The sequence below is a fragment of the Giraffa tippelskirchi genome, chromosome 4 (genome assembly GCF_054371585.1).
Source record: "Giraffa tippelskirchi isolate mGirTip1 chromosome 4, T2T-mGirTip1v1.2.pri, whole genome shotgun sequence".
NCBI classification, from domain to species: Eukaryota; Metazoa; Chordata; class Mammalia; order Artiodactyla; family Giraffidae; genus Giraffa; species Giraffa tippelskirchi.
The window spans coordinates 161,428,171-161,447,691 of record NC_137278.1 but is presented as its reverse complement, the minus strand read 5'-3'; the positions used below and the strand labels follow the sequence as shown (position 1 = coordinate 161,447,691).

General features: G+C 37.9%; 1 protein-coding gene and 1 pseudogene across 5 annotated transcripts in view; one reads left to right on the top strand and one right to left on the bottom strand.

Annotated features, from left to right (window-relative positions):
- The window catches only part of ANKS1B (ankyrin repeat and sterile alpha motif domain containing 1B), a 1,049,816-nt gene that overhangs the window by 93,142 nt on the left and 937,153 nt on the right, over nt 1-19,521 (top strand). The window lies entirely within an intron of this gene.
- LOC145546975 (large ribosomal subunit protein uL24 pseudogene) lies at nt 16,864-17,354 on the bottom strand (annotated as a pseudogene).

Here is a 19,521-nt window from a genome sequence, read left to right as displayed (position 1 = left end):
CCCATGGACTGTAGCCTACAAGTTTCCTCCATACATGGAATTTTCCAGGCAAGAGTACTGGTGTGGGTTGTCATTTCCTTCTCCAGGGGATCTTCCCAAGCCAGGGATTGAACCTGGATCTCCTGCATTGCCAGCAGACACTTTTACTGTCTGAGCCACCAGGGAAGCTCATGGAAGTGCTAATGGAAAATGCTTACAAATGAGGAAATGTTAGCAGACAGACATATATTAATACCTAATGTATTAATATACCTAATATATTAGATATTAGATACCTAATATATCTAAGTATATTAGATTATACCTAGGCATAATCTAATATTTGCTGTCTTTTGATCTACCAAGGAAATTTGTTGATGGCATCTATTACATACCATTATATTATTGTATATGTATAAATATATATACACATGTACATACATGTAGACACACATTTATGTATCTACAGTGTGAGAAAGATAACAACTTAAGATATATATGTATATGTCTGTGTATATATGTATATAATGAGAATGATAAAAATATTAAGAGAAAATAAGAACACAATAGGAAATGCTATTTGTAGTGGTCTTTGTACATTTTTTAAAAAAGTATTAATGGAACACATTTCAGAATTGTAGTGCTCTATGATTGCTTAGATTCTGATAAAACAATTCAAACAGTTCCTTTTCTCATGAAGATTATCATTTTGCGAAAGATAGACATTAAATATATTTAAATATAGATGTGAGAAGTGTTATGAAATAAAAGCAGTGAAGGCTTTTATGGGGAAACAATATTTTAGCTGAGACCTATAGGATAAACAGGAATTAGCCAACCAAAGCAGTGAAGAGAGGGATATAAAAATGCAAGAGCTCGGAACCTTTAAAGAACTAAACACACAAGCAGAAATGCCAGTGAGATCTCAAAGTAATATATTTTTCATTTTAAAAGTTGGAGAACTGAAGTTCTGTAATACTGAGTCATTTGTCTAAGATCACATTTTAAATGATGGAGGTGATATGTGATCCTAAGTTCTCTTTGTTTTTTTTGAAGAGATATATTTGTTTTAAATTTAAAAAATTCATTTAGGAAAAATTTTATTGTTTTTAGTGTACAGATTTATGAATTTGGATGAATGCATCATCATGTAACCACTACCACAGTCAAAATATAAAAGGGTTCCATCACCCTCCAAAATGCCCTCATTCTGCTCTTTTGTAGTCAGTCCCTCTCCAGAGCCCTAATCTGTGGTAACCATTGATCTTTTCTCTATCCCTATAGTTGTGCTTTTTCCAGAATATCATATAAATGGGGTCATACAGTATGTAGAGTTTTCAGCCTGGCATCTTTGACTTCACATAAGACATTTGTGATTCATCCATGCTGTTGTGTGTATCAATAGTATATTCATTCATTGGTAAATAATATTCTTTTGTATAGACATCTAAATTTATCCATTTGCTCCCAGTGAATTTGAGGTTCTGGAGGTCTCATCACAGAAAGAATTCAGTGAGAGACAAAGTGATAGGTAAGAAGTGGATTTATTTAGCAAGAAACACAGAGTGTGGGCCATCTTAGAAGGCAACAGGCCTTGGGAGAAGCACACTTCACAGAGTGTTGGCCATCCCAAAAAATGAGAGACCCCAAAATACGGCATAGTTAGTTTTTAAGGGCTGAGTAATTTCATAGGCTAATGAGTAGGAGGAATTTTCCAATTATTTCAGGGAAAAGGTAGAGATTTCCAGGAATTGGGCCACTGCCCACCTTTTATAGTTAGCCTCAGAATTGTCATGGCACTGGTGGGTGTGTCATTTAGCTTGCTAATATGTTACAATGAGCATATTGTGAGGCTCAAGTTCCACTGAACATAGAATATTCTGCCATCTTGGACTTAATTGGTTCTGACCAGTTTTTGTCATGCTCGATGGCTATGTCAGGGCTTCCGCAGTGGCTCAATAGTTAAGAATACACCTGCCAATACAGGAGACATGGGTTTGATCCCTGGGTTGAGAGGATCACCTGGAGAAAAAAGTGACAACTCACTTCAGTATTCTTGCTTGGGAAATCCCATGGAAAGAGGAACCTGGTGGGGTATAGTCCATGGGATCTCAAAAGAGTCAGACATGACTTAGTGACTAAGTAACAACATGGCTATATCATTCTTTTAAAGTTATACCCTTTCCCTCTTGTTTCATATTTACCAGTTTCAGGACATTGCTTTTTTTTTTTTTCCTTTTGTGTTTGATGATGATGTTTAGTCACTAAGTCGTGTCTGACTCTGTGCGACCCTATGGACTGGAGACTGCCAGGCTCTTCTGTTCATGGGATTTTCCAGACAAGAAGAACACTGGGATGGGTTGCCGTTTCCTTCTCCAGGGGATCTTCCCCACCCAGGGATCGAACCTGGATCTTTTGGATTGCAGGCAATTCTTTACCAACTGAGCTACAGTGAGAGGATAAATAAAGGTACTATTTCCTATGCAGGCTGATGTGAAAATAACCATTTATTTCTCTTGGGTAAATACCTGAGAATGGAATGGCTAGGTCATATGATAAGTGTAACTTTCAGTCAGTTCAGTTCAGTCGCTCAGTCGTGTCCGACTCTTTGCGACCCCATGAATTGCAGCACGCCAGGCCTCTCTGTCCATCACCAACTCCCGGAGTCTACCCAAACCCATGTCCATCGAGTTGGTGATGCCATCCAACCATCTCATCCTCTGTCGTCCCCTTCTCCTTCTGCCCCCAATCCTACCCAGCATTAGGGTCTTTTCCAATGAGTCAACCCTTCGCATGAGGTGGCCAAAGTATTGGAGTTTCAGCTTCAACATCAGACCTTCCAATGAACACCCAGGATTGATCTCCTTTAGGATGGATTGATTGGATCTCCTTGCAGTCCAAGGGAGTCTCAAGAGTCTTCTCTAACACCACAGTTCAAAAGCATCAATTCTTCGGCGCTCAGCTTTCTTCACCGTCCAACTCTCACATCTATACATGACCACTGGAAAAACCATAGCCTTGACTAGACGTACTTTCGTTGGCAAAGTAATGTCTCTGCTTTTAAATATGCTATCTAGGTTGGCCATAACCTTCCTTCCAAGGAGTAAGCGTCTTTTAATTTCACGGCTGCAATCACCATCAGCAGTGATTCTGGAGCCCAAAAAAATAAAGTCTGACACTGTTTCCACTGTTTCCCCATCTATTTCCCATGAAGTGATGGGACCAGATGCCATGATCTTAGTTTTCTGAACGTTGAGCTTTAAGCCAACTTTTTCACTCTCCTCTTTCACCTTCATCAAGAGGCTCTTTAGTTCCTCTTCACTTTCTGCCATAAGGGTGGTGTCATCTGCATATCTGAGGTTATTGGTACTTCTCCCGGCAATCTTGATTCCAGCTTGTGTTTCTTCCAGCCCAGCGTTTCTCATGATGTACTCTGCATATAAGTTAAATAAGCAGGGTGACAATATACAGCCTTGATGTACTCCTTTTCCGATTTGGAACTAGTCTGTTGTTCCATGTCCAGTTCTAACTGTTGCTTCCTGACCTTGTAAATTTACAGTATGTTTTACTTTATTAGACACTTCCAAACTGTTTTTCAAGGTGGCTGTACTAGTTTATATTCCCACCAGCAATGTTTGAGAGTTTCAGTTGCTCTCAATCTTGCTAGTACTTGGAATTGTCAGTTTTTTCTCATTCTAATAGGTGTGTAATGGCATCTGATTATGGATTTATTTTCATTTGCATTATTCTAATGACCGGTGTTGAGCATCTTTTCATGTGCTCATTTACCATCTGGTATCCTCTTTGGTGAAATTATCTTTTCAAATCTTTTGTCCATTTTTTAAAAAATGAGTTTTTGATATTTTTCCCCCAATCTATGGCTTACCTTTTTATTGTTTTGATAATATCTTGGCAGAGCAAGAAGTTTTCATTTTGATGAAATACAGTTTATCAAAATTTTTATAAATCATTGTTTTGGTATTGTATTTTTGCTTAAATCAGTATTACAAATATTTTCTTCCAATGTTTTTCCTAAAAACTATATTTAAGAGTTTAATGTTTGTGTTCATGCCTGTGATACATTTTGAGTTCTGTTTTGTATAAGGTATAAAGAATGGTTTGAGGGTTTTTTTCCCTACTTAATAGTGGCCATTTGTTTCAGCATCTTGTATAGAAAAGACCATCATCTCTTTATTGAATTGCCTTTGCACCTTTGTCAAAAATAAATCAATCATACTTACGTGGGCCTGTTTTTGAACTTTTTTTATACATTGAAAACTTCATCAGACAACACTGTATATATATATTGTTTTTAACTGTCAAGCACATTTTAAGGAACTCAAGGTGGAAGAATAATCTATTATGTTTAGCTAGAAATTCACCATTTCTGTTCTTCCCTTATTTCTGATGTTGCAGGTTTTCTTCTGGTAACATTTCCTCTGCCTGAAGAACTTCCTTTTAGCAATTCTTTTAGAGAAGTATGTTGTTTAAATAGATTTTCTTAGTTTTTCTTCATCTAAGAATGCCCATTTCATCTTCATTCCTGAAGGATATCTTCACTGAATTTATAATTCTGGTTTGAACATTCCTCTCTCTCAGTGCTTTAAAAATGTGTGCCTTTTCCTTCTGGCTTCCATGATTTCTGATGAAAGATCCCCAGTCTTTGAAATCATTGATTCCTTATAAGTAGTGTATCATTTTTCTTTGGCTCTTTTCAGTATTTTTGTTCACAGTTTTCAGAAGTTTGATTATCTTATGTTTAGGCATGCGTATTTTGGATTTATTCTTTTTGGAGTTTCACTGAGCTTTTGAAATCTCTGGGTTTATATCTTTTGCCAAATTTGGAAACTTTTTAGCCATTGTTTTTTCAAATATTTTTTTTCTGCACTGCACTCTTTCTTTTTTCCTTCTGGGACAGGAATTTCTAAATACTAGATATTTTGGTTTACTTTTAAAATATTTTTTCTCTGTTGTTCAAACTGGATAATTTATATTGATCTCTCTTCAAGTTTACTGACACTTTCCTCTATCTTCTTTATTATGCAATAGAGTCCATTCAGTGAGTTTTAAAATTTTGGTTATTGCATTTCTTTGGCTCTAAACTTTACATTTGTTTCTTTTTTATGTTTTCTTTTTACTTGCTGAAACTTCTCTCTGTCCATTCAAGAGTGTTTTTAATACTTTATTTTTTAAAAAACTTATTTATTTTTTAATTGAAAAGTAATTGCTTTATAGAATTTTGTTTTCTGTCAAACCTCAACATGAATCAGCCATAGGTATACGTATGTCCCCTTCCTCTTGAAACTCCCTCTCATCTCCCTCCTCATCCCACCCCTCTAGGTTGATACAGAGCCCCTGTTTGAATTCCCTGAGACTAATACTTTTTTTTTTCAACATCATTGTGAGGTAATTCTAACATGTATCATCTTGGCATTGAAGTCTGTAAATTTTGTTCTCCCATTTAAGTTGGAGTTCTAGAGGTTCATTGTAATGCTGAATAACTGTATTGAATTCTGGACATTCTTAATATTGTGTTATAAGACTCTGGGTCTTATTTACATTTTGTGTAAAATATTGATATTTTAACATCAATCCAGAGAGTTCAGGTTGCAGGTTCTGACCAGCTCTTCTTGTCTTTTGTGGTTTCAATGTCAATTCCATTTTCAAAGCCTTTGCATCACTATTTTGATCTGTTCCATGTGTTTGCAACTAAGTGGCCAGTCTGAGATATAGGTGGTGGTCTATAATTTAGCTCGGTTCTCAAATCTTCATTGTGCTGTTTAGGCCCATATCCCTCCATATGCAACTCAGAGAGATCTATTTTCCCAAGCCTCCCCTTCTCTACAATATCCCCAGTTACTTTTGGTCTCCTGGCCAGAAAACTGGGGCTTTGGTTATCCTGTTGTGCGAGACATGTTCCAGGGCTTCATCTAGGTTCAGAACCAAGAGATAAGCAGACAGAGAGAATAAAAAGCACAGGAGTTTACCTCTCCCTTTTGGACATCAGTTCCTCCAGTAGGAAAGGGATGTTCCTCCTCCAAATTTTAGGCACCTCTAGGGTCCCCCCTGCTGTCACAGTTGCTGCTGCAACTGCCACAGAATTGCCTGGGGACTGAGGCATTAAAGAAGAGAAAATTAAAAGTAATAATTATAAACAAAATTGAGATTTCTCCCACTCTCTCTGAGTATTAGTAATCCCTCTCCCTACTTGTTGAGCCAGAACTAGTGTACTTCTCTGGAATTCTCTCTGTTCACATCTTGGTGTCTACTCTTGGTTTTGGTATGCTTTGAGTTCAGGCTGGGGATACCAAATGAAAAACAAGGAACTCACTGTTGGCATTTTGAGTTCTGGTCTTCTCCAATCCACCTGCTATTATTTACTCCTTGGAGCTCTCAAATATCTGCTCTCTGCAGTCTGTCCAGGTTTTATAGCTGCATGCAATGGCAGAGACAGAATGGGATATGATTTTTCCATCTTACCCAGAGCCAGAAGCCAAAGGACACATATTTTAAAATTCTGGCTAATGGTTTTAGTGGAGGAAAAACAATCACAAAATTATATATTTTTGCTTCACCTGTCATGACTAATTGCTTAGTTAATTAAGAACTTCTGTCTTGATGGGACTCTTGGAAGCAGAAAATGAGTTTTCACTTTTACAAACCTTTCAATTTGCACAAAAAACATGGACTTAGAAAACACATTTCCATGTGATAAAAGAATGACTTGGGAGCAGTAGGCTTAAAAACTTCATGATATTTTTATGTTTGTATTCTTTACTCATTATGGTAATGTGTATTATGTGTATACAACCATTCTGTACCATTGCCTTTACATAGAAGGCTGTTAAAAGAAGAAATCATTTGGTTCAGATTTCCCAATGTCATTTTGGAATGTTTCTGTAAGTTTGTCTGATGGTCCCAAATATAGCTTAATTGGCATTCCACAAGAGAACTGAAGAGAACTTGGGGACTCAAATTTGAATGATGCTATCCATGGGCTGCATAGTATATATAAGTTGTTTGTTGTTGTTGTTCAGTCACTAAGTTGTGTCTGACTCTTTGCGACCCCATGGACTGCAGCCTGCCAGGCTATTAAGATCAAAGATTCTAGGACCCGATTACTTGGATTTGAGTCCTATTTATCTACCTTTGATTGAGATCTTGGGCAAGCTTTTTAATCTATTTGTGCATCAATTTCATCCTTTATAAAATTTGGTCTGATAGTAGTACTTACCTTATAGTGTTGTTTTCAAGACTCAGTAAGTTAATACCTATAAAGTACTTAGAACAGTACTTGACACTTTCATTACTTTGGAAAATCAGAACTGTTGGAGTTAATAATAGTAACTGGTATTTATTATTATTTATGTGCCAGGTACTATTTATACTTACTCCTCACTGCTGCTGCTGCCGCTGCTAAGTCGCATCAGTCATGTCCGACTCTGTGCGACCCCATAGATGGCAGCCCACCAGGCTCCGCCGTCCCTGGGATCCTCCAGGCAAGAATACTGGAGTGGGTTGCCGTTTCCTTCTCCAGTGCATTAAAGGGAAAAGTGAAAGTGAAGTTGCTCAGTCGTCCGACTCTTCGCGACCCCGTGGACTGTAGCCTACCAGGCTCCTCCGTCCATGGGATTTTCCAGGCAAGAGTACTGGAGTGGGGTGCCATTGCCTTCTCCGTTACTCCTCACTACTACTCTACATTTTTCAGCTTAAGAGATTGATATCAACAGAATTTGTTTAAGGTTATATGGCAAGGAAAGCAGTAGAGACATAATTCCAAGCTAGGCAGTTTGACCTCAAAATTTATGCTTTTAATTACCACATCGTATTACTAGAAATGGATCATCAACAATGTAATACCCATTCTAAATTGATGTGTGTTACCAGTGGGTAGAGTCTTTCTATAGAGCCTATTTTATTATTAGGATTTTTAAAGTTTTGAATTAATAATTAGAGGCTTAGTGTTATGTAATAATCAGAGACTGTTTCAAAATGGCAGAAAAATACTTTCGTTTCTTATAAGAAATCACTGAAAACAGCAAAGAAACAAAAGTGATAGATACACACATTCCATTTTAAGTAAAAGTAAGAGATAGCTTTTAACTATAATCTATAGAATAGGAGTATGGAAAACAGATGGAAGAACTGTCTTAGCAGTGAGAATGTCAAATCTAACCATCTGTAAGGGGACATACCAGTGATAAGCAAAGTGATTGATCCAGCCAAATCTGAGAAAGGCTCAAGAATCAGAGGCACTAGGTGTTATAGAAGCTGAGTGAGATTGTGGGAGAGCGGTGAGGTGGAATGAGCAAAGGAGGATTGTTGGAAATTGACTATATTTGGACACTGACAACTACCAGTACCCCAAGTATGAAACATATGGAAGGTATAATCTATGAAAATCAAACCTGAGACATGACACAGAGGAGGGTAGATGTGAGGAGAATTAAGTGGAAATTTGCATATTAGTGGTACTTCTGGCTCTCTTCCTATGCTTGTAGCTTCTATGCTTATAGTTTCCTACAAGCTTCCTATGCTTGTAGTTTAGTCACTAAGTCGTGTCTGACTCTTCTGACCCCATGGACTGTAGCTCACCAGGCTTCCTTGTCAATGGGACTTCCCAGGCAAGAATACTGGAGTGGGTTGCCATTTCCTTCTCCAGGGGATCTTCCCAACCCCGGGATTGAACCTGTGTCTCCTGCATTGCTGGGTGGATCCAGGGAAGCCCCCTTCCTATGCTTAGCTCTATAATATTAACAACAAGCTTACAACCACCTTTCTATCCTCACACCTCCTCAGACAGGATATTGGAAGATCCTTCCCTGAAGAAATTACACACTCCAGAGCAAATCTCTGCAGATACTGACTTATGGGTATTCTTGATGAAAAGAAACAAACAAACAAAAAACAATTGGCCTCCATATTGTCTTACAGTGAAATTTGCTGCATGCACACAGCTTCCAATCCCCTTTTTTCAGTATGTCATTCTTAGATATGAACATAGATCTGGTTGCCAACAGTCAACTGAGAAAAGCCTCCAGCAGGAAGAGAGACCAAAACAAATAAATAAACATAAAAAGTGAATAAGAAAGTGAGACTGTCAGGAAAAAGAAGAAACCTTCAAGAAAATATAATCAGTATCCTCAGAGAGATGAGTGTATTTTGCATGTGTAAAATAATGTAATGGTGTGAATAAGGAAGAATAAGAAAGCACCCTGAAAAATAAAATATTTAGTAGAAGGATTAACTGCAAATAAGGAAATCTCCCAGAAAATAGAATTAAAAGATAATGAGATGGAAAGTAGGAGAAAAAGATAGTCAATAGCAAAGTCCAACACCTGACTTTTGAGAGCTCCCAACTTAGAGAACAGAAAAATCCAAAGGGAGGAAATTATCAAATAAATTAAAAGGACAAGTGCCAGGATGAAAACATGTGTTTCAAATTTGAAAGGACTCACAGAGTGCCCAGCACAAGGGATTAAACAAAGACTCACAGCAAGACACAATATAATTTCATGTTCTAGTTTGGCTCCCTCAACTCATTGTAATCTCTTTTTACCCTTGTTTTTCTTTATTTAAGAGGCTAGAAAGATTAAACACTTGCTTTTCTAAACTCCTTTGTAGGTAGGTTTGGCCAAGTATGGTAAAGTGCTATCCTGTAAATTTTAAGTGGAAGTGTGCTGAAGAATTTCTGAGAAAACTTTTGTTTTCTGATATAGGCTATACCTTTGTTTCCTCCTTCCCCCTATACCTTTTCCTGTATGGGATGTGAGCAAGATGGCTGGAGCTATGGTAGTCATTTCTTTCCATGGTGTCTCAGCTCTGATATGCTTGAACTGCTGATTCAATGATGTTAGCAACTACCCATCTTTGGATTTCTTGTGATGTTGCAGGGGTAGGGAGATTCCCTATTTGATTAAGCTACTATATAATGTTGGATTTTCTTCTACGTGCAACTAAACACCATCCTAACTCATATACTTCCAGAGGGCAAAAAAAAAAAATTCACACATGAAGGTCAGATTTATATGGTCACATACAATGGCACCCGATTCCTCAATAGCAACACTAGAAACTAGAAGATAGTAGAGCAGTGACTGAATGATTCTGAAGGAGAGTAATTTACAACCTTGAATTTTATGCTTGGCCAAAATATTAGTCAGATGTGACTGATATAGATATTTGTTTTAAATATTTACATTCATGCACTCTTTCTCAGGAAGCTAGTAGAAGGTGGGCTCTACCAAAGTGAGAATGGAAACTAGGAAACAGGGAGATGTCCGACTCTTTGTGAACCCATGGACTGTATAGTCCATGGAATTCTCTAGGCCAGAATACTGGAGTGGGTAGCTGTTCCCTTCTCCAGGGGATCTTCCCAACCCAGGGATCGAACCCAGGTCTCCCACACTGCAGGCAGATTCTTTACCAGCTGAGGGAAGCCCAGGATCTAGAAACTAGCTCTAATGGAGAAGAGAGACAAAAGAAATTCCTAGGCTAGACCAGAAGTTCAGTGCAGATTAAAGCAGGGGCACATGATTTCTAGTGGGTATAACCACAGGAAAAAACAAATTGTTTTATAGGTTTGACTTTAAGAAAAATTATATTTATAATGTTTTTAGAGTTCTTGGAGTGTGGGGAAAGATTTACCCAGAGATTGAAAAAGAACAATAAAGTGCACGCAAATCAACTTAAAAAAAAGAAAAGCTATTACAGCAAGGAAATATAATTGTAGTATAGGGCTTTAATCAGTAAGCAGTATTTACTTAGTCATTATAAAAACAATTATGGTAATAGCCCCAAATTATGTTTCAAGCATATGCGGTGGATGAAGTGGATATAAAGTGAAAATTCTCATACCATGTAGGATACCAAAATACCAGTATACACACATGATTTAGAAAGCATGGAGTTAATGCCAGAAACAGAAGCTGAATGAGCGTAATGTGATCACATCTGGGAATGAGAGAGCCTTGATGGTGGGGTGACCATGAGTGAGTTTGCTGCAGGACAGCTGTGTTTTTAAGTCTTTTTGTACTACTTGACTATATGCATGTATTACTTTGACAAAAATAATAAGAAAAAGAAAGCTCAGAAGTAGAGAAATTCTGAAACTTTTTATACTTAGACTTCCCTAACAGTGTTCTTTCACACTGGCATTTCTTTGCACATTTACTTTACTCTTTCTGAAATGTTGCTCTTCTTTTTGTCTTTCTGGACAAATCTTACTCCTTCCATATCATTTGGCTAAAGTGAAGCCATCCATTATCTTCCTAAGCAGAGTTAGGGTTTCCCTTCTTGGTGCCACAGAATTTTGTGCAAACTTCTTTTCTATAATTTACCTTTTGGCAGTTATTTGTTTGCAAACTTATCTCCCTTCTGTCTGTCAGCAGTTTGAGAGTTGGGGAGTGATGGCTTTAATTTTTGCCTCCGCTCCAGCACTTAGCATACAGCCTAATCATAGCTGATGCTCAGTGAAAGTTGAATGAAGAATGGATGTAGAATACAATTCGGAAACCTGTGTTCAGATCTGGCTTTTGCCTTTGCCCCTTTCCTTGATCAAAGCATTTAAAAACTGGATGTGATGAGCTTCAAGTTCTCTATGAATTTGAAAATTATTATTTTTTTTATTAATGGCCCTAAACTTGCAATTAAAAAAGCTGTGTATAATAAGAGTACTTTTTTTTTTTTGCATTTTTAAAAAAATTTATTTATTAAATGTATTCATTTATTTTTGGCTGCACTGGGTCTTTATTCCTGAGCATGGGCTTTCTCTAGTTGCAGTGAGCAGGGGCTACTCCTCACTGCAGTGCACAAGCTTCAATAAGAGTACTTTTTAACTAATGGGCAGCTGCTATGTAACACGGGGAGCCCAGCCTGGTGCTCTGTGATGATCTGGAGGGGTGGGATGGGAGCGGAGAGGGAGGTGTATATATAATAAACAGGGAGGGAATGTATATATAATTATGACTGATGTGCAATGTTGTATGGCAGAAACCAACATTGTAAAGCAATTATCCTCTGATTAAAAAAAAGACTGCTTCCTACATCTTTAGCCTTTCTAGCTTTTATTGCAGTTTGTAATTATTTTATATTTTCACTTAAAAAATCTATTTTCTCTATAGACAGTATGCTTTCAGAAGGCATGTCTGTCCTGTCCAGCATGTTTCCCAGTATTTTATTTAATTGACTAAATATACTAGTTTTAGGTGTACAATATCATGATTTGTTATTTTTATACATTGCAAAATGACCACCATGATAAGTCTAGTTATCATCTGTCACCATATAAAGTTATTATAATATTATTTACTATATTTCCTATGCTGTACATTATATCCCTGTGACTTATTTATTTTATAACTAGAAGTACGTACCTCTTAATCTCCTTCACTCTATTTCACTTATCTTCCCATCTCCCTCCTCTCTGGGGACCACCAGCTTGTTCTCTGTATCTCTGAGTCTGTTTCTGTTTTGTTATGTTTGTTTGTTTTGGTTTTTAGATTCCACATATAGATGAAGGGTTCATATTCGAAGACAAATATGGTATTTGTCTTTCTGTGTCTGACTTATTTCACTTAGCCTAATACCCTCTAGGTCCATCCATGTTGTCTTAAATGGCAAGATTTCATTTTTTGTTTAAATGGCTGAGTATACTATATATATATGTGTATATATATATATATATATATTCCATTGTATACTATATATCATATTTCTTAATCCATTTATGTAGTTCTGGACAATTAGGTTGCTTCCATATCTTGGCTGTTTATATAATGCTGCAGTGAATATAGGGGTGCATGTATCTTTTCAAACTAGTGCTTTTGTTTTCAGAAAAATACTCAAAAGTGGGATTGATAGATCATACAGTAGCATTGCTCAATGGTGTCCGACTCTTTGTGACCCCATGGACTGTAGCCTGCCAGATTCCTCCACCCATGGGATTTTCCAGGCAAAAATACTCGAGTGGGTTGCCATTTCCTTCTCTAGGAGATCTTCCTGACCGAGGGATTGAACCTGGGTCTCCTGTACTACAGGCAGACTCTTTACCGTCTGAGCTACCAGGGAAGCCCATATACTATATATCACATTTCTTAATCCATTTATGTAGTTCTGGACAGTTAGGTTGCTTCCATGTCTTGGCTGTTTTAAATAATGCTGCAGTGAATATAGGGGTGCATGCATCTTTTCAAACTAGTGCTTTTGTTTTCAGAAAAATACTCAGAAGTGGGATTGATAGATCGTGTGCTAGTTCTGTTTCTAATTTTTTGAGAAACCTCCATACTCTTTTCCATAGTGGGTATAGCAGTTTACATTCCCACCAACAGTGCAAGAGGGTTCCCTTGTTTCCACATCCTTGCCAGCAACTGCCATTTGTTTTTGCTAATAGCCATTCTGACAGGTGTGAGGTGATATCTCCTTGTGGTCCCAGCATTTGATAGAGAGACTTGCATATAGAGATACACAGTAAGCATTTGTTTAGTAAATGCATCCTGACATTAATTATGGGTGCTCTGAAGATCCTATTTTTCTCCCAGATATCTTAGAAAAATATCTTTAAATCCAAAATCTAATAACTGAGATTTGTCCTTGTCAGCTATTATGTAATATGACTTCTGTCTGCATACTTGGTTTTACATTTTCTGTGTATTCAGTGCTGTTTCACTCCTTTAATTACTTCTTCAAAATTTCTTTCATGAGGGCTTTCTGAGTTAATCTCTTCTTCCAAGGCTCAGCAACTTAGTGTTTGAGGGTTGTGATTTATATAAGACTTCTTCTTTTTCCTGAGTTAAACTAAATGATTTGGGGCAGTTTTTGTGGCTTGATAAAACACTGTACATTTTAATGAGTCAAAATCTAAATGATTCAAATCTACAAGCTGGCTTTCCCTTTAATACATGCAAGTAAAAAGTCAAGCACTTGTCAAAATTTATTTTAGATTTTGCCAAATCTAACATTTTGAAATGCAGCTTAAATGTTTAACCAAATGTTTAACCAAATACCAAACATCACTGCATTTATTCCTCTCCTGCTGTAAGTTGCCATTTGGCAAGAGACTGAATGAAAGTCTTTTTCTAAACTATTCAGTATTTCTAGAAAATTTGCAGCCTTTAACAGTAGTCTTTTATTTCCCTGGATGTATGTTCAGGTTCCAAAGTATTCATTGTCATTATTCCAACTTTGTGCGGCAACTTCAATTCATTCATCTATCTGCATCTGCACCCTCCCTCCCTCCCTCGCTCCCTTCCTCCCTTCCATCTTCCCTCTTTCTCCTTCAATGCCATGAGTGGCTAAGAGATTCAGGCTATAGGCCTACTTTCCAGGGGAATGTGAAGCAGGAATGGATCTAACTATTTATGAGTACATACTATGTGCTTCAAAGAAGACACATGTCAGGACTTCCCTGTAGTCCAGTGGTTAAGAATCTGCCTTCCAAGGCAGGGAATGTGGTGTGGGTTTGATTCACGGTAGGGGTACTGAGATCCCACTACCAAGGGGCAACTAGAGAAGCTTGAGTGCTGTGACTACTGAGCCTGTGTGCTCTAGAGACTGTGCTCTGAAACTAGAGAAAGCCCACATGCTGCCCCAAAGACCCAGTGTAGTCCAACAAACAAACAAAAAACAACAAAAAAGAAACAAAAACACACCATGTCAAGTACCTGCTAAGATTAGGCATTATGTCAAGGGCTTTATGTGTATTTTAACTCTCACAGCAACCTTGTGATATGACGTTTTCCCCCCATTTTACTGGCACTCTGAGGAATAAGCAATTTGTCCAATTGTAAGACTTGTATGTTGGGACTTCCCTGGCAGTTAGGTGGTTAAGACGCTATGCTTTCACTGCAGGAGTACCAGGTTCGATCCCTAGTGAGGGATCTAGGATCCCGCGTGCCGTGTGCTGCAATCTCTAAGCTTAGAGGGAGCACTTGAAACCAGGTCTGACTAGAGCAGCATGCATCCTGCCTTCCTTGCATATCAGATACTCTCTGAGAACTTCAATAGCCGTGTATTTATGCTAATGCTATTTGAATTAAGGCTTTTTTAAAAAAGATTGACAATGTCAGAGATTTCCCTTGATCTCAGCTATGTATTTTTTAGTTTTAGAAAGGCTAATATTTTATCAGTATGAAGCTGAGAGTTTTTATGAATACATTGAGTGAGAGAATAAGGATTCAAAAGATTTTGATAGCATTCAATGAAAAATAAAACTTCCAAGGATAAAATTTAGTAGGAACAAATGTGAGGTATTGTGTACAGGCCACAAAGAAACAGTTGCACAAATGAAGAATTGGTGAGATATGGCTTGGCAACATTTCTTATGGGAAGCTTATGGGATTTTATCATGGTCAGCTCAATGTGAGTAGTGATATAATTAGGCTGCTTTTTGACTTCAAAAGAGGTAAAATTATGGAGGTGAAATATCTCAGTTTATTTTATTCTAAATTCTGTTCAGGTGGTAAAGAATCTGCCTGCCAATGCAGGTGACACAAAAGCCAAAAGTTCAATCCCTGTATTGGGAAGATCCCCAGGAGAAGGAAATGGCAACCCACTCCAATATTCTTGTCTGGAAAATTCCGTGGACAGAGGAGCCTGGCGGGCTGCAGTCCATGAGGTCACAAAGAGTTGGACATGACTGAGCATGCACACACACTCACTCTGTTCAGACTGCATTTGAAATAGCCAGTATGATTTAGGCAAAGTTTAAAGAGTTATGTGAACATGCTGCTAAGTCGCTTCAGTAGTGTCCGACTCTGTGTGACCCCATAGACAGCAGCCCACCAGGCTCCACCGTCCCTAGGATTTTCCAGGCAAGAACACTGGAGTGGGTTGCCATTTCTTTCTCCAATGCATGAAAGTGAAAAGTGAAAGTGAAGTCACTCAGCCGTGTCTGACCCTTAGCGACCCCATGGACTGCAGCCTACCAGGCTCCTCCGTCCATGGGATTCTCCAGGCAAGAGAACTGGAGTGGCTTGCCATTGCCTTCTCCGTATGTGAACATAAAAAGGTGAATTTAGGCTGGGAGAGTCACAAAGTTGAGTGGTGGGTCCTATGTGTGTTCCTGGAGCAAAATTGTGTTCTCTCCAACAGAGACAGAACTGACAAGATGTATGTATGTATATAGGAAGAGAAATTTATTTTAAGGAATTTGTGATTGTGGAGGCTTGGTTAGACCAAAATTGCAGGATAAATCAGCATGCTGGAGACTTAGGGAAGAGTTACAGTTTGAGTCCAAAGTTGATCTGCTGACAAAATTCCCTCTTCTTCCTGAGAGGTTAGTCTTTTCTATTAAGGCCTTCAATTGATTGGATGAAACCCTCCCACATTATGGAGAGTATTCTGCTTTCCTCAAAGTCTATATTAAATACTAATATCATCTAAAAAAAATCTTCACAGAAACATCTAGAATAATCTTTGACCACACATCTGCATACCATGACATGGTCAGGTTAATCATCACAACATTTTTGAATGAATTAATTTAAAAAGAACATTCTTGAATGAATTCATAAAAAAAGAGTGAACAATATGTAGACAGTTGAAGATGTGTATGTGTAGCTGGAGAGGAGAAGACTCAGGAAGACTCAAAGTATTGGCTATGCTTAAATATTTGAGGGACTTGAGATATTAAGTTTAGCTGAAGGCAGGGATGAGTCTTGAGACAGAAAACAAGAGTATAGATAGAAAGTTTATATCAGAACAATTGAACCTACCTGGTAATTCCTTTGAATGTTATTACCTAGGCAGTTACTTTCCTGGTAGGAGATCAGTGTATTCTTCTGTGAAATAACTGAATGGCTCTAAAGGAAAGATTTCCATATGCTGATATCTGAAAGTCCTCCAGTACAAGTTACCTCCCAACCCAATCCCCCAAAAGTGAAATTCTTTTTTTTTTTTCATTTTAACAGTTTTTAATGAAAGCTGTAGACAAGATGACTTTATTCCTGCATCTTCTCAATTGTTTCTTCCTTATATTTGCCCTTTTCTTTTCCTACTTGGCGAGATTTGGCTTTACGTTCGAGGATCTTTTTGCGGTCTTTGTCCAGTTTTAGTCTGGTGATAACCACCTTGCTGGGGTGAATGCCCACATGGACAGTTGTGCCATTAGCCTTCTCCCGCTGCAGTCGTTCAATGTAGATGACGTATTTCTTCCTGTAAACCTGGACTACTTTGCCAATTTGCTGCCCTTTGTAGTGCCCTCGTACAACCTGAACTTCATCATCCTTTCGGATCGGCATGGATCGAACGTTGTACTTCTGTCTTAGCTCTTTAGAAAGAGGAGAAGACATAATTTTCCTGCGAATGTGGGAAGGCGCATTGAAATGCCTTTTTCAATTCTTGCTTCGGTCAGAAGTCACAAAGGGATTGAACTTCATTTTGGCTGCTGAAGCTACAGCGATGGCCACAGAAGGGAAGAGGAAATTCTTATATCAGTAATTTCCCTCATGCTCACAAAGGTTCTGATCAGCATTATAATGCTTTATTCTTAAAAACAAAGAGGAGGGGAAACAATTATGATAATTTACCTAACATTTAGACACAGTGCTAAGTGATTTACAAGTGTTACTGCATTTAGTCCTCACAACAACTCTGTGAGGTAAGTACTAGAAACATCATCTCCATTTTCCAAATGTGGAAACTGAAGCATACATTAAGAAACTTTCCCAAGGTCACATAGTTTTTATGTGATTAAGCTAAGATTTTAATCCTGACAGGCATACGAATAAGGAAGATATTTTGGGGAGTTATATGAAAAAAAACTTCAGATTATTATATATCCACCATTGGGAAGAATAAAGGAAAAGATCCTCAAGGTTTTATTTTAAAGTGTTTACTTAGGATTGGTAATTATATTCCCTAAAGAGGTAATTTTCAATATGAACCTAACAAATAGTTTATGGTGAAAGGCAAAATTTACTGCATATTTTGGCTGGTAATCTGATTTCATATCAGATTAGGACACTGATTCTCAGTCTTGGATCTGTCAATGCCAAGGGATACACAAAAACAACATGAATCTTTTAAAATGGTTTTCACTATTTCAGAAAGCCTAATGAAATTTCATGTTTGCCTTTGCTAAGAATGTATAGATTAACCAAAACATTAAGTTTTTGTCTTTGCCTAAATATCAACCCCTTATTTTTATCACTGGATAATTTGTGTCAATAAAAATAGCCGCTGCTAGGTAAACATTTCTAATTTTTATTTCACCTTGTGTTTTTCTTTCTTCTCTGTATGCTTTTTTCCTCCTTGATTTTATTTTTATTTATTTTACTTTTCCCCTAATATAAAAAATTGAAGTATATCATACATATAGAAAACCTGTGTCATCATAAGTATACAGCTTTTTGAATTTACAAAGAAAAACCAATGTAACTACCATCCAGAATAAGAAATAGAACATTCCTAGTACTCAGAGACACCCCTTGTACATCCTTCCAGTGGATGCATACATATTTTTGTTTAATATAAACATTGGAATGGTATAGCTGGGTAATAGTACATGCATTTGTTTCACTTCTTCCAGAGTGGCTGTTCAAAATTTACACTCCAACTAGAAATATATGAGTGCTATTCTAACCATTAATTTTAGCCATTCTAGCAATTATATCTTTTCTTATCTGTAATTTGTCCTTTTACTTTATTAATGCTGCCTTTGATGAATCAGTTCAGTTCAGTTCAGTTCAGTCGCTCAGTCATGTCCGACTCTTTGCGACCCCATGAATTGCAGCACACCAGGCCTCTCTGTCCATCACCAACTCCCGGAGTCTACCAAAACCCATGTGCATCGAGTCGGTGATGCCATCCAACCATCTCATCCTCTGTCGTCCCCTTCTCCTCTCGCCCCCAATCCTACCCAGCATTAGGGACTTTTCCAATGAGTCAACCCTTCGCACGAGGTGGCCAAAGTATTGGAGTTTCAGCTTCAACATCAGACCTTCCAATGAACACCCAGGATTGATCTCTTTTAGGATGGATTGATTGGATCTCCTTGCAGTCCAAGGGACTCTCAAGAGTCTTCTCCAACACCACAGTTCAAAAGCATCAATTCTGCAACACTCAGCTTTCTTCATCGTCCAACTCTCACATCCATACATGACCACTGGAAAAACCATAGCCTTGACTAGACGTACTTTTGTTGGCAAAGTAATGTCTCTGCTTTTAAATATGCTATCTAGGTTGGCCATAACCTTCCTTCCAAGGAGTAAGTGTCTTTTAGTTTCATGGCTGCAATCACCATCAGCAGTGATTTTGGAGCCCCCAAAAATAAAGTCTGACACTGTTTCCACTGTTTCCCCATCTATTTCCCATGAAGTGATGGGACCAGATGCCATGATCTTAGTTTTCTGAACGCTGAGCTTTAAGCCAACTTTTTCACTCTCCTCTTTCAACTTCATCAAGAGGCTCTTTAGTTCTTCTTCACTTTCTGCCATAAGGGTGGTGTCATCCGCATATCTGAGGTTATTGATATTTCTCCCGGCAATCTTGATTCCAGCTTGTGTTTCTTCCAGCCCCGCGTTTCTCATGATGTACTCTGCATAT